We start from the raw sequence: 12,482 nt of genomic DNA, 5'->3' as shown, positions 1-12,482 counted from the left end.
ACTTCAAAAACAAAATGATCCTTTCTAATGTAATGAAAGATTTGCTATATTTTATTGTTTTCTGGAAGTTATATGCAACTTGAAAAATAGTCCTCATGGCTCCCAAGGAGAAGAAATGTGTGAGTTACATATGCTTCACAAGGCCCTGGGCTCAAAACTAGCATGAGTTAAATACAACTCACAAGGCAGCTAATGTGTTAAAAGCAAAATTTCAGTGATAAATCGCAGTATAAGAGGGCCAACAATATACTACAAATCAATTTATCAAATTTACGTACCAAAAAATACCATACTGAGGTCAATATAAAAAGAACTCAGGAGTGATGTAAGAGAAAACAGGGGAGTAGGGCACTGAGAATTTATCCCTCTTCTCAAATAATCATAAGCAGGCAAAAACTGACAGAATCAACTCTGAAATCAAAAACTTAAAGCAACCAGGGGAGTGATGAAAGAAGGAAAAAGGTAGCTGAATTTCAGTGAGAAAGCATAGCGGTCTTTTTGTTTACCTGTCTAGTATTCCCCATTCCCCAGATCAGCAGTTACAGGTATGGAACAGTCTGCGATCCTAATGCAGCCTTACTGGTACCAGGAAGCTAATATAGACCTTGTTCTTAAAATACTCTAGTTGTGTATTTTGACCTGTCTGGCAGTCCACTTAGGGACCAGTGCAAACGTGGGCCTTTATTTCTCATCCCTGTCCCACCCCAGCTAAAATGGTTTTCCAGGCATATGTCAAAAGATTAAAGACATATACTAGCAGGCAAGAGGCTAAGGAAAGGGCAACCAGGATACATTCCCAAAAGGCTGGAAAAAAGAAGAGGTGGAAGTTTCTTGGGGAAATAAGGACTTAGAAGGGCCATCGCCTGTACCAGGGAAGGCAGAATGCACATGCATTCCTAGGACCAGAAGCATGCTCAGAAAAAAACTGAGAAGACCCTAGGATTGCACCTCCAACAGATCTATGGGTTCAGTACAAGCAGGAGATAAAGGCGAAAACAAAGTAGTAGGCACCTGGCTTAGTGTTGAAGAAGTATCCCAGTTCAAAGACAGGCTGCAAAGATTATGAGAATGGTTTATTATTTTTCTTTTTTATTCCAGGCAGTTATGGTTGACTGTAGACATAATGGAACAGAAACTTCAGTGGCCACAAACAAGAAAGAAAATAGTCTTTGCAAAAATAATTTGAAAAAGTCATTAAACAAACTGGACAACTTCAGCCCCCCAAAATCAAAAATAACAAACCTTAGGGAAAAGGAATAATCTGGTATCCGGAGTTACAGTATGATAATATCCAAAATGCCCAGTTTTTAACAAAACACAGAAAGATAAGAAAGTATGGCCAATTCACAGGAAAAAAATAAATTCACAGAAACCATCCCTGAGAAAGCTCAGACACAACTAGAAAAAGATTTTATGTCAGCTGCCTTAAATATGCTCCATGAAATAAAGGAAACCAGGGGAACTTAAGGAAATCAGGAAAGCAATTTATGAACAAATAGAGAATATTTGTAAAGAAAGAAAAACTATAAAAATAAAACAAATAGAAACTCTGGAGCTAAAAAATATAATAACTGAAATGAAAAGTTCACTAGAAGGGTTCAACAGATATGAACAGGTAAGAGAAAAAAATCAGCAACCTTGAAGATAGGATGATTAAAATTCACCAATTCAAAGAAAAAAATAAAAATGAATAGAGCCTAAGGGACATGTGGGACCTATCGATCATAAAAACATACATGCACACCTTGGAGTTACTTTGGATTCCATTCCAGACCACCACAATAAAGCAAATGTTGCAATAAAGCAAGTCAAACACATTTTTTTGGTTTCCTAGTGTACTGAAAAGTTATGTTTACACTATACTGTAGCCTATTAAAATATGCAATAGCATGTCTTAAAAAAATATATGTACCTTAGTTAAAAAATACTTTATTGCTAAAAAATACTAGCAATCATCTGAGCCTTCAGTGAGTCATAATCTTTTTGCTCCTAGAGAGTCTTGCCTTTATGTTGATGGCTGCTGACTAATCAGGGTGGTGGTTGCTAAATGTTGGGATGACTGCAGCAATTTCAGAAAATAAGACAGTAATCAAGTTTGCAGCATCGATTGATCCTTCTTTTCACAAAAGGTTTCTCTGTAACGTGATGCTGTTTGACAGGATTTTACTCACAGAACTTCTTTCAAAATTGGAGCCAATCCTCTTAAACCCCGCCACTGCTTTTTAATTAAGTTTATGTAATACTCTAAATACTTTGTTGTTATTTCAGCGATATTCACAGCATCTTCACTGGAAGTAGATTCCATCTCAAGAAACTACCTTTTTTACTTATCCATAAAGAAGCAACTCCTCATCTGTTCAAGTTTTATCATAAGATTGCAACAATTCAGTCATATCTTCACGCTCTACATCTAATTCTCTTGCTATTTCCACCACATCTGCAGTTACTTCCTCCACTGAAGTCTTGAACCCTTCAAAGTCATCCACGAAGGTTGGATTCAACATCTTTCAAACTCCTGTTAATGTTGATATTTTGACTTCCACCCATGAATCACAAATATTCTTAATGGTACCTAGAATGGTGAATCCTTTCCAGAAGGTATTGAACTGACTTTGCCCAGAGCCATCAGAGGAATCACTATCTATGGCAGCTATCACCTCACAAAATGTATTTCTTAAATAATAAGACCTGAAAGTCAAAATTACTCCTTGATCCATGGGTTGCAGAATGGATGTTGCATTAGCAGGCATGAAAACATTAATATTATTATTATCCTTGTACGACACCATCAGGCTCCTGGGTGACTAGGTACATTGTCAAGAGCAGTAATATTTGGAAAGGAATTTTTTTTTCTGAGTAGCAGGTCTCAACAGTGGGCATAAAACATTGAGTAAGCCATTCTATAAACAGATATGCTGTCGTCTAGGCTTTGTTGTTCCATTTCTAGAGCCCAAGCAGAATAGATTTAACATAATTCTTAAGAGCTCTAAGATTTTTGGAATGGTAAATGAGCACTGGCTTAAATTCAAAAGCTGTGTTAGCCCCTAACGAGAGAGTCAGCCTGTCCTTTGAAGCCAGATATTGATTTCTCCTCTCTTGCTATGAGAGTCCTAGATGACATCTTTTTCCAACAGAAGGCTGTTTTGTCTACATTGAAAATCTGCTGTTTAGTGTAGTCATCTTCATTAATGATCTTAGCTAGATCTTCTGGATCATTTGCTATAGCTCCTACATTAGCAATTGCTGCTTCACCTTGAACTTTTATGTTATGGAGATAGCTTCCTTCCTTAAAACTCATGAACCAACCTCTGCTAGCTTCCAACTTTTATTCTGCAGCATCCTCAGCTCTCTCAACCTTCACAGAATTAAAGAGAGTTAGGGCCTTCCACTGGATTAGGTTTTGACTTAAGGAAATGTTATGATCTTCTGGTTTCGTCTTCTATCCAAACCACTAATATTTTCTCCATATCAGTAATAAGGCTGTTTCACTTTCTTATCATTTGTGTGTTCACTAGAGTAGCACATTTAATTTCCTTCAAGAACTTTTCCTTTGCATTCACAACATGGCTGTTTGTCACAAGAGACCTAGCTTTCAGCCTAGCTTGGGTTCTGGCTACCTTCCTCACTAAGCTTGATTATTTTTAGCTTTTGATTTGAAGCGAGACATGTGACTCTTCCTTTCATGTGTATACTTCCAGTCATTACAGGGTTATTAATTGGCCTAATTTCAATATTGTTGTATTTCAGGGAATAGGGAGGCCTGAGGAGAGGGAGAGAAACACGGTAACACCAGTGAGTGGAGTTGTCAGAACATGCACAGCATTTATTAAGTTTGCCATCTTGTGTGGTTTGTGGCTCCCCAAAAATTACAATAGTAACATCTGGTTTGTGGCTCCCCAAAAATTACAATAGTAACATCAAAGGTCACCATAACAGATATAATAAAGTTGAAAACAATGTAAGAGTTATCAAAATGTAAGAGACACAAAGTAAGCACATGCTGTTGGAAAAATGGTGCCATCATCACATACAAGAGATTCCTAGTAAGATTAATAGCTCATTTCTAATCAGAAACCATGGAAGCCAGAGGAGTAGAGTAACATATTTAGAGTACTCAGAAAGAAATTGTCAATCCAGAATTTTATATCTGGCAACATTATCTTTCAAAAATAAAGGAAAAGAAATTCCTAGCTAAAAACTAAAAGAGGTCATCACTAGTAAGACCTGGCTCACAAGAAATGCTAAAAGAGAGCCCCTTCCAGCTAAAATAAAAGGAAAGTAGAAAGTAACTGAAAGCCATAAGAAGAAATAAAGAATTCCAGTAAAGATAACTATGTAGGCAAATATAAAAGCCAGCATTATTGTATTTGGTGACTCCTTTTTTGCTTCCCATATGTTAAAAACAAATGCATTAAACACTTACGAATCTATGTTAATGGGCACATAATGTATAAAGTGTCATATGCAACAATAACATAAAGATGGAAGAGGAGTGGGCTGTATAAGCAGAAAAGTTTTTGTATGCAACAGAAGCAAAGTTGCTATCACTTCAAATTAGATTTATAAATTTAGGATGGTAATTGTAATCCCCATGTAACCTCTAAGAAAGTAAGTAAAAAATATACAGAAAAATGAACAGGGGATCAAAAAGGTACATTTAATAAAGAAATCAATCAAACACAAAGCTGAGTACACTGGAAGAATTAAGGAGCACAAAAAGTAACACAAATAGAAAACAAATAACAAAATAACAGAAGTCTTTTCCTATTAGTATTACTAAATGTAAATGGATTAAACCAGGGGTGGGGAAGCTTTTCACGCTGGAAGTCTCCATCAATTTTGCTGTAATCAAATAAGGCCGTATTCAAGAAACTTCAATTACATATACTTAAAAACGTACACTATTTTGTAAAAATCTAACTAGTATGTACTTAATAATTTCAAAAAATAAAAACTATTTCTTAATTTTAAAGTTAACTAATCTTTTAATGACTTGGTTCTTTTTGTTGGAAAGCATTTGAATATTTGGTTGCAGCACAGAGGTCTGCAGTTTCAGTTGACGATCTAGATCTGTACTCCCCAACTCCTATGGCCTATTAGGAACCAGGCCACAGATCTCTGTCACTGCCCCAACCTCCTATCCCCACCCCCAGTCCATGGAAAAATTGTCTTCCATGAAATCAGTCCCCGGGCCAAAAAGGTTGGGGACCACTGCTCTAGATGGGTATCAGTCATTTGTGACCTTAAGAGTGTCTTGATTTGGGTTAGGTAGGAGAATGTAGATTTGCAGCAATAAGTGGCTGAAAAGCAAGAAAGCATTTTTCAAGCATGTTGCCAAAGGTGTGGGTGTTCTACTGCATTTTTCCATATTTCTATTGGATCTTTCTTAGCATCAAACAATGACTTTAAAATGTCATCTACTAGGAGCTCAATCAATTCCATCTGTAGTTCTTTAGGTGCCTTGGTGATATCAACTAGATGAGGCTGAAATGCTCATTTGAGTGTGATGTCATGATTCTCAAAGTCAGTGAACCTTGCATTGTATTCTCCAATTAACAGGTCTATAACAGCTGCATTATTCTTCAAGTGATTCGCATATCTCATCCTGCTCATCAATGACCTTTGCTAACTAACGGAAATGTTCATCCAAAATTTCCTTTTGAAGAAGTGTTTTGAAAAAAGATAGCTTTTTTTAAAATGCTCGGATTTTTTGTCACATATCATATATAGACTTAGACTTTTTTTATCTTGCAAAGAAATAGTCAAGTCATTTTGATTTAACATATCACACAGAAATGCTGCATTCCTATAGAAATCCTTTTATTTTACTCCTTTTAGTATCATTCCCAAGAAACCTTCTAATAATTTGCATTGCTGATTCTGTTCTTCATAAAATTTAACTATCTATTCTCACAGAGATGAAATTTTGGCTAACACCTGTCCCTGAGATAGCCAACCCACTTTAGAATGATATAGCAAATCCACAATGAATACCTCATCATTCAGCTTTAGCATGTTATGAAACTAACGATGCCATGGTTGCATCTGCATGAATACAGTCAACAATACTTAATAACCTGTTGCAAAGTGTCACTTACATACACTCACTAAATTTACCAAATTCAGCCCAACTTCACATTTATCTTGAAAGTTGCTAAAGATACGTATTCCCCATGTTCTGTTCCCACGGGTGCCCAAAGTAACTCTTCATAGCAAAGAAAACCTGGTTATGACCCAAATGAAGTATAAAACCTGCCCCGAGTCAGTAATTCTCAGTTGATTCATCCCGAGCAATTGAATAATATATATTTTCCTTTTGAAGTACTGCATGAAGTTGTTCTGTTAAGTTGAAGGCAATTCATGCTGCTGATCAGTTATGGTTCTCCTTGAAAGAGGCAGTTGTCTGTACTTTGAAATGTTATCAGGGTCTAAGCAATCTGTAACTTCAACAATGCATTCTTTCACAATTCTACATCATTGCATGGCTTCCCTTTTTCCCCCAGTGTATAAGCTACTTTATAAGTTGTTTCAGTGGCATTATTTACAGGTCTTACTGCTGCTTGAAAGAATTGTCTTTGCTTTTGCTTTTCATCTTTTAATTTCTGCAATACAACATTTTGCGGTAGTGGCACCAGTCGATGCATATACTATGCCATTTTACGTAAGAGACTTGAACATCTGTGGGATTTTTTTAGGAACCACAGCGATCCTGGAACCAATCCTCTGTGGATACTGAGGGGTGACTATATTAGCTCATCCACTGGCTTACAGAAAACTGACTCAGGCAAGGGTAAATAATACACAATTACTTAAATTACCAACATTAGTCTTTAAAAAGTATTTAGAAAATGGCAGTCTCAGCCTATTATAGTCTAAACCATATATACCTGAAATTCATATGCTGAAGCTCTAACCAGCCAATGTAATGTTATTTGGAGATAGAACCTTGGGAGGTAATGAGGGGTAGATGAGGTCATACAGCTGGGGTCCTTACAATGGCATTAGTGACCTTACAAGAGGAAGATAGAGAAATTGCTCTCTCTGCCATGTCAGGACACAGCAAGAAGGCATCCATCTGCACCTAGGCAGAGAGCCCTCACCAGAAACCAAACCCTGCCAGACCTTGATCTTGGACTTCCAGCCTCTAAAACTGTGATAAATAAAGGTCTGTTGTTTCAGCCATTCCGTCTATATGGTGTTTTGTTATAGCAGTTTGAGCTGTAACAAAATATAGCCTATGAAAAGATAATACCTGATAATAGTTATATTATATGGCAGTCAGGTCACCAAATGTGCTAACAAGAAATTGAAGAGGGCCCAGGCAAGCTGACAACCAAAATGTGAAACCAATGAAATTTATAACAGGAACCACAGAGTCACACCATGATGACACTAAAGCGACAACCTGAGCATTGGGCCCAGTCTACCAAAAGAGAACTAACTAAATTGCAGAAGTCCAGGCCCTTGCTTTCTATAAAGTGAAACGCATGTGCTTTGTGAGAAATTAATAACTTCCCAAAGCTTACTGAAGAGTTTTCTGATTCCTTTAAACCCTAATGAAGAATTTATTTTGTGTAGTAACATCAAATGACCAGCCAGCTTACAAAATCATCCAAAGATCACCACAGCCAAACTCAGCAAACAAAACTCCAATAAGCCAATTTAATTCCAAAAAGCTACCAGCTTCTTTGTCCAGAAGAGAAATCGACTTTATCAGCCATATTATATCTTAAGTCAGTACATTTAAATATAGATGCAGGATAAAAGACTCAAATCTTTTAAGAAAGTTATCTTAAACTACTGTCAAAGTAGTTGCAAAAGCCTGTTTAGGGTCCCAGGTAGTAGGCAAAACAAATAGGCATAATTAAGGTAGAGGGGATCAAAAATGTTCAACTACATATGTAAAAGTGGATTAATCAGAACAAAATCATTCTAACTATGGCAATGCAGAATAAAACATGCTGATGAAGTGTTTGAAAAGTTAACAAGTAGGGGGAAAACAATAACAACAAATTACTTCACAAGGCATATGTTTATAATTCTTATTGAACTCAAAGTTAAGTCTTTGTGTATTTGCTGAATGGATAAAACACATACTAATCCATACTCTGACAGGTTTTTCTCCTGTTTGCACATGAATTTTAAGATAATTAATTCTCAAATCAATTAACCCTTAAATGAAAACCCTAAAATACTTTACCAAGCCAAATGGCATTTTGAAGTTTCTGTGTTATTATTCTGCTCAAGTTGTTCAAACAATGGGAAACACCATCTTCTAATTATTCTACTGAGGAAGTCTGCTTCTGAATTGGAAGAGAAGCGCTCCAGAATAAAAGATGGCATAAACTCCATGAATTCAAATTAGAGTTCTTTGGGGAAGAGGAGAAGATGATTTATGCCAAATGACAGGACTACCTAATCTCTGAGAAAGAATAATTCAAGGTATTATCATAAACTAAATATTAAGGACAGAAGGAAGGAAGAAGAATTTTGAAAATTAACATTAAAAACATGCAAAAAGGGCCGGGCGCGGTGGCTCACACCTGTAATCCTAGCTCTCTGGGAGGCCGAGGCAGGCGGATTGTTTGAGCTCAGGAATTCGAAACCAGCCTGAGCAAGAGTGAGACCCCGTCTCTACTAAAAATAGAAAGAAATTAATCCGACAACTAAAAAAACATATAGAAAAAATGAGCCGGGCATGGTGGCACATGTCTGTAGTCCCAGCTACTTGGGAGGCTGAGGCAGGAGGATCGCTTGAGCCCAGGAGTTTGAGGTTGCTGTTAGCTAGGCTGACGCCACGGCACTCTAGCCTGGGCAAAAGAGTGAGACTCTGTCTAAAAAAAAAAAAAAAAAAAAACATGCAAAAAGGAGAAAAAAGAATATAATGTAAAATTAATAATGCTCCTAACATTTGCTATATTATACTAATTACTCCTATTCACCCAATTAAAGCAATCCAATATCTTTCTATGGATAATTTCAAGTATTTGGAAAAAAGGTCTCTTTTTAAAGATTAAGTAAAGTTTGTTCTCATTACAATTTGAAAAATTCTTCAGGCTTTCTACAACCTCTATATGAGCATTTTGGGCCATAGTAAGTATTTAAAGACTGACAGCTCTGTAGGTGTTAATGAATAGCTCAATTCTAATAGTGGATAATGCTGGCGTGCTGACTATGAAGCCTCTTAAACTAAGTGCCTACCTCCATTTTCCAGGCCTTCAATCTATTCTACACATTGTAGCCAGATTAAGGGTACCATCATTTGCCAGCTGCACGTGACTCTCAAGAATTAATTCCTAACCAATAAAATCAAAAGTGAAACTTAGTATCCAAGGTCCTCCTAAAACTAATTCCATCATATATTTTCTATCCTTAACATACCCTAGCCCCATATCATATACTGGGATTTGAATACTGTTGCTTCATTGTCTTCCCCATCTCTGTCCATTACTATTCTTCAAATGCCAAAGCTGTCTGAGGCATTCTCTGAGCTCACCCAAATTAGTTGGAAGCTCTCCCTTCTTTAAATTTCCATACCCTATTCTTTGAACTTCTCTTACTCAATTACTGAGCTATACCTTATTTTTTGGTGAGTGATTTGTATACACATATAGTATACTAACTAATCCAGAATTCTATCATATCATCTTTGTCTTTCAGTCTTAATACACAGGTTTCCACAAAGTTCTGCTAACTGACTAAACATACACCTGAAAAGACTACAGTAGAGACATATATTTTAAGAAAAAAAAAGGTTATATATCTCACTATTTAAACTAGAATACCAAATGTTTCAAATCAACCATGTGTTAATCCTTAAAACTATTAATGTTTATTCTTTAATTAATATCCAAGTATTTTCACTTCTCACAAACAGATTCCCAAATTTACCTCAAACAAGCGTAAGTCAGCAGGAACTCTGTCCCCAACAGAAAGGCAAACTGTATCACCTGGAACCAAATCTCGGGCAAGTGTATGCTCCAATTTTCCTTCACGCACACTGTAACATGGAACAGAAACAACCATAGTTGAAGAAAAAGCAAGCCATGCCACTTATCTGGTTAATAACAAGTTATTTCTGGTGGGCTTGCCTGAGGGAAAACATACTCTATTATTACCACTTCCAAGGAGGTAAGTCAAATGTAAGAACTAAAGGAAAGCCTGTTTCTGTGCCCTTGTTAACTAAAATGCTAAGATGACAGAGTATCATCGGAAAAACCAATTAGTTGTTTAAATGTAAAATATGAAAACTGAACCAACCTTCTGAATCACCCAGGTCTGTTTGTGCATCACTATCACTTAGCACATACACATACAAAAAACAATCTATTGAATAAATCCATGTCTCAAGAATCTCAAAATCAGAACTTTTAATTGTGTAATTTTGCTATATTGATTAAACCAGAAATTTTTCATGTGAGATTAATAGTCTCTTCCTTATGTTTAGACAAAGCTGGAGCCACAATGTATACTGTACTATTAATACTTGCACTCAATTTCTATTTTTAAAGGGATAGAAATCCATACCAAACAAAAGGTTCATACCAATGGCATTCTGGTGGCACAAGTTTACTCAATTCTTCAAGAGATTTTTCTGAACGATATTCCTATTCAAACAAAAAGAAAAGCGGAACTTAATATTAACAAAAAACACTTATAAAGAAATGCAAATATGTATTTTCCTGAACGATATTCCTATTCAAACAAAAAGTAGAACTTAATATTAACAAAAAACACTTATAAAGAAACGCAAGGCCGGGCACGGTGGCTCATGCCTGTAATCCTAGCACTCTGGGAGGCCGAGGCAGGAGGATTGCTTGAGCTCAGGAGTTTGAGACCAGCCTGAGCAAGAGCGAGACCCGTCTCTACTAAAGATAGAAAGAAATTAGCCAAACAACTAAAAATAGAAAAAATTAGCCAGGCACGGTGGCACGTGCCTGTAGTCCCAGCTACCCAGGAGGCTGAGGCAGGAGGATCGCTTGAGCCCAGGAGTTTGAGGTTGCTGTGAGTTAGGCTGACGCCACGGCACTCTAGCCCGGGCAACAGAGTGAGACTCTGTCTCAAAATAAAATAATAATAAAAAAAAGAAATACAAATCTGTATGTTCCTATGAACGTATTCTATTTGACTTTAAATATCAATCACAATCATTATTTAAAAATTTCCCCCAATTCTTATCTCTTCCTTTACTTATACTCCTACCCATAAAATTTTGTTCTTTACTTAAAAATGTTAAATATAGTGATCAAACAATTTTGATAATTAATATTCCTAGTTTTACATTTTAATACTCAATGTTCAAGCCTAAGGTTAAATTATTTATAAGAAAATGAAAACTGATTAGCATGTCTAAGGAATATATAATTTTGAGTCAGTAAGCCTGAAAATTAAGATAATTTTATGTTTTGTGTTTAATGACCAACAAAGTCAAAGAAAATTAACTGAAAGCAACATTTGCTTTGGGATTTAAGCCCATACTAACTGTAATGGTTTTCTAATGGCTTAGAAAAAAACATGAGATAAACAAGGAGATGTGGCCAACCCTACCCTAAAGAGACACTCTTCCCATCAACCTATATTATCTGAAAGGGAAAATTCTCAAGGGTGCTAACTCTGTTACGTTCCAGCCTTCTTCCGTTTATATAACCAAAAGCTGAGAGTCAGAGACATCCTTCACCCCACAATACTATTTAGTCCATGTTTCCATGGGAAGTCTTGCTTCACCCAACAACACTGTTATTTTTGCCTCACATCTTCACTAAGCACACCAATCTTCTAATCTAAGGTTAAAAGAGAGAGGAACAAATAGTTGGGGTGAAAGGTGGAGAGTGTTTTGTAATGACTGCAGTGTTAGTACTAATCGAAATTTCACACTTATCACAAACTTCAGATAGAAAATGCAAGGCTGCATGAGAATAATTTACAACTAAATCAGTCTATATGTAAGCTAGAAGAGCAAATGTAAAGAAAATCTACAAATATAAAAATTACAAGTCCCCCAAACACACCAAGGATATTGAGGAATTTGGAAGTCTTGCCCAAAAATTCATAAAAGGCTAAAAAATACTCACCAATCCTAGATCCCAATAATAAATGACATAGAAGCCGCCCAATCTTACCTACCTCTTTTGGTTTCTTTGGCTCTACTCCCTACAACCATAAAGATACCTCTATATCAAAATAATCACTTAACATACCACTAAAAATCTGATGGCCATCTCTAATGAATGTCTAAAAAAAATCATTTTTCAGATTTATTGTAAGGTAATATCATTATATAACTATATAAAACAATTAGCTAATTTTATGGCTGGGAAGAAGTATAATGGTGTGGGGAATGGGGATTAGAAAAAGAGGGGGGAAGGGAAACATAAATATAAAAATAATATAAAAAGCACTCTTAAGACACATGTAAAAACATAAATAGTAAATAAGAAAGCATTAAGAGTTTTATACATTTTTTATTGTTTTTTGATTAAGCA

The 12,482-nt window shown here is 36.1% G+C and overlaps 1 protein-coding gene across 2 annotated transcripts in view; it reads right to left on the bottom strand.

Moving 5' to 3' along the window:
• Nucleotides 1-12,482, bottom strand: part of ATP2C1 (ATPase, Ca++ transporting, type 2C, member 1) — a 76,866-nt gene that overhangs the window by 57,617 nt on the left and 6,767 nt on the right. For both annotated transcript variants that reach the window (XM_012664263.1, XM_012664268.1), the window contains exons 2-3: nucleotides 10,546-10,607; nucleotides 9,892-10,000 (exon numbers count right to left, since the gene is read on the bottom strand). The gene's annotated coding sequence lies outside the window, so the exon portion shown is untranslated. The remainder of the gene's footprint in view (nucleotides 1-9,891; nucleotides 10,001-10,545; nucleotides 10,608-12,482) is intronic.

The sequence above is a fragment of the Propithecus coquereli genome, unplaced genomic scaffold (genome assembly GCF_000956105.1).
Source record: "Propithecus coquereli isolate 6110/MARCELLA unplaced genomic scaffold, Pcoq_1.0 Scaffold12, whole genome shotgun sequence".
Classification (NCBI taxonomy): Eukaryota; Metazoa; Chordata; class Mammalia; order Primates; family Indriidae; genus Propithecus; species Propithecus coquereli.
Note: the sequence above shows the minus strand (reverse complement) of the source record. Positions and strands in the feature narration are given on the sequence as shown.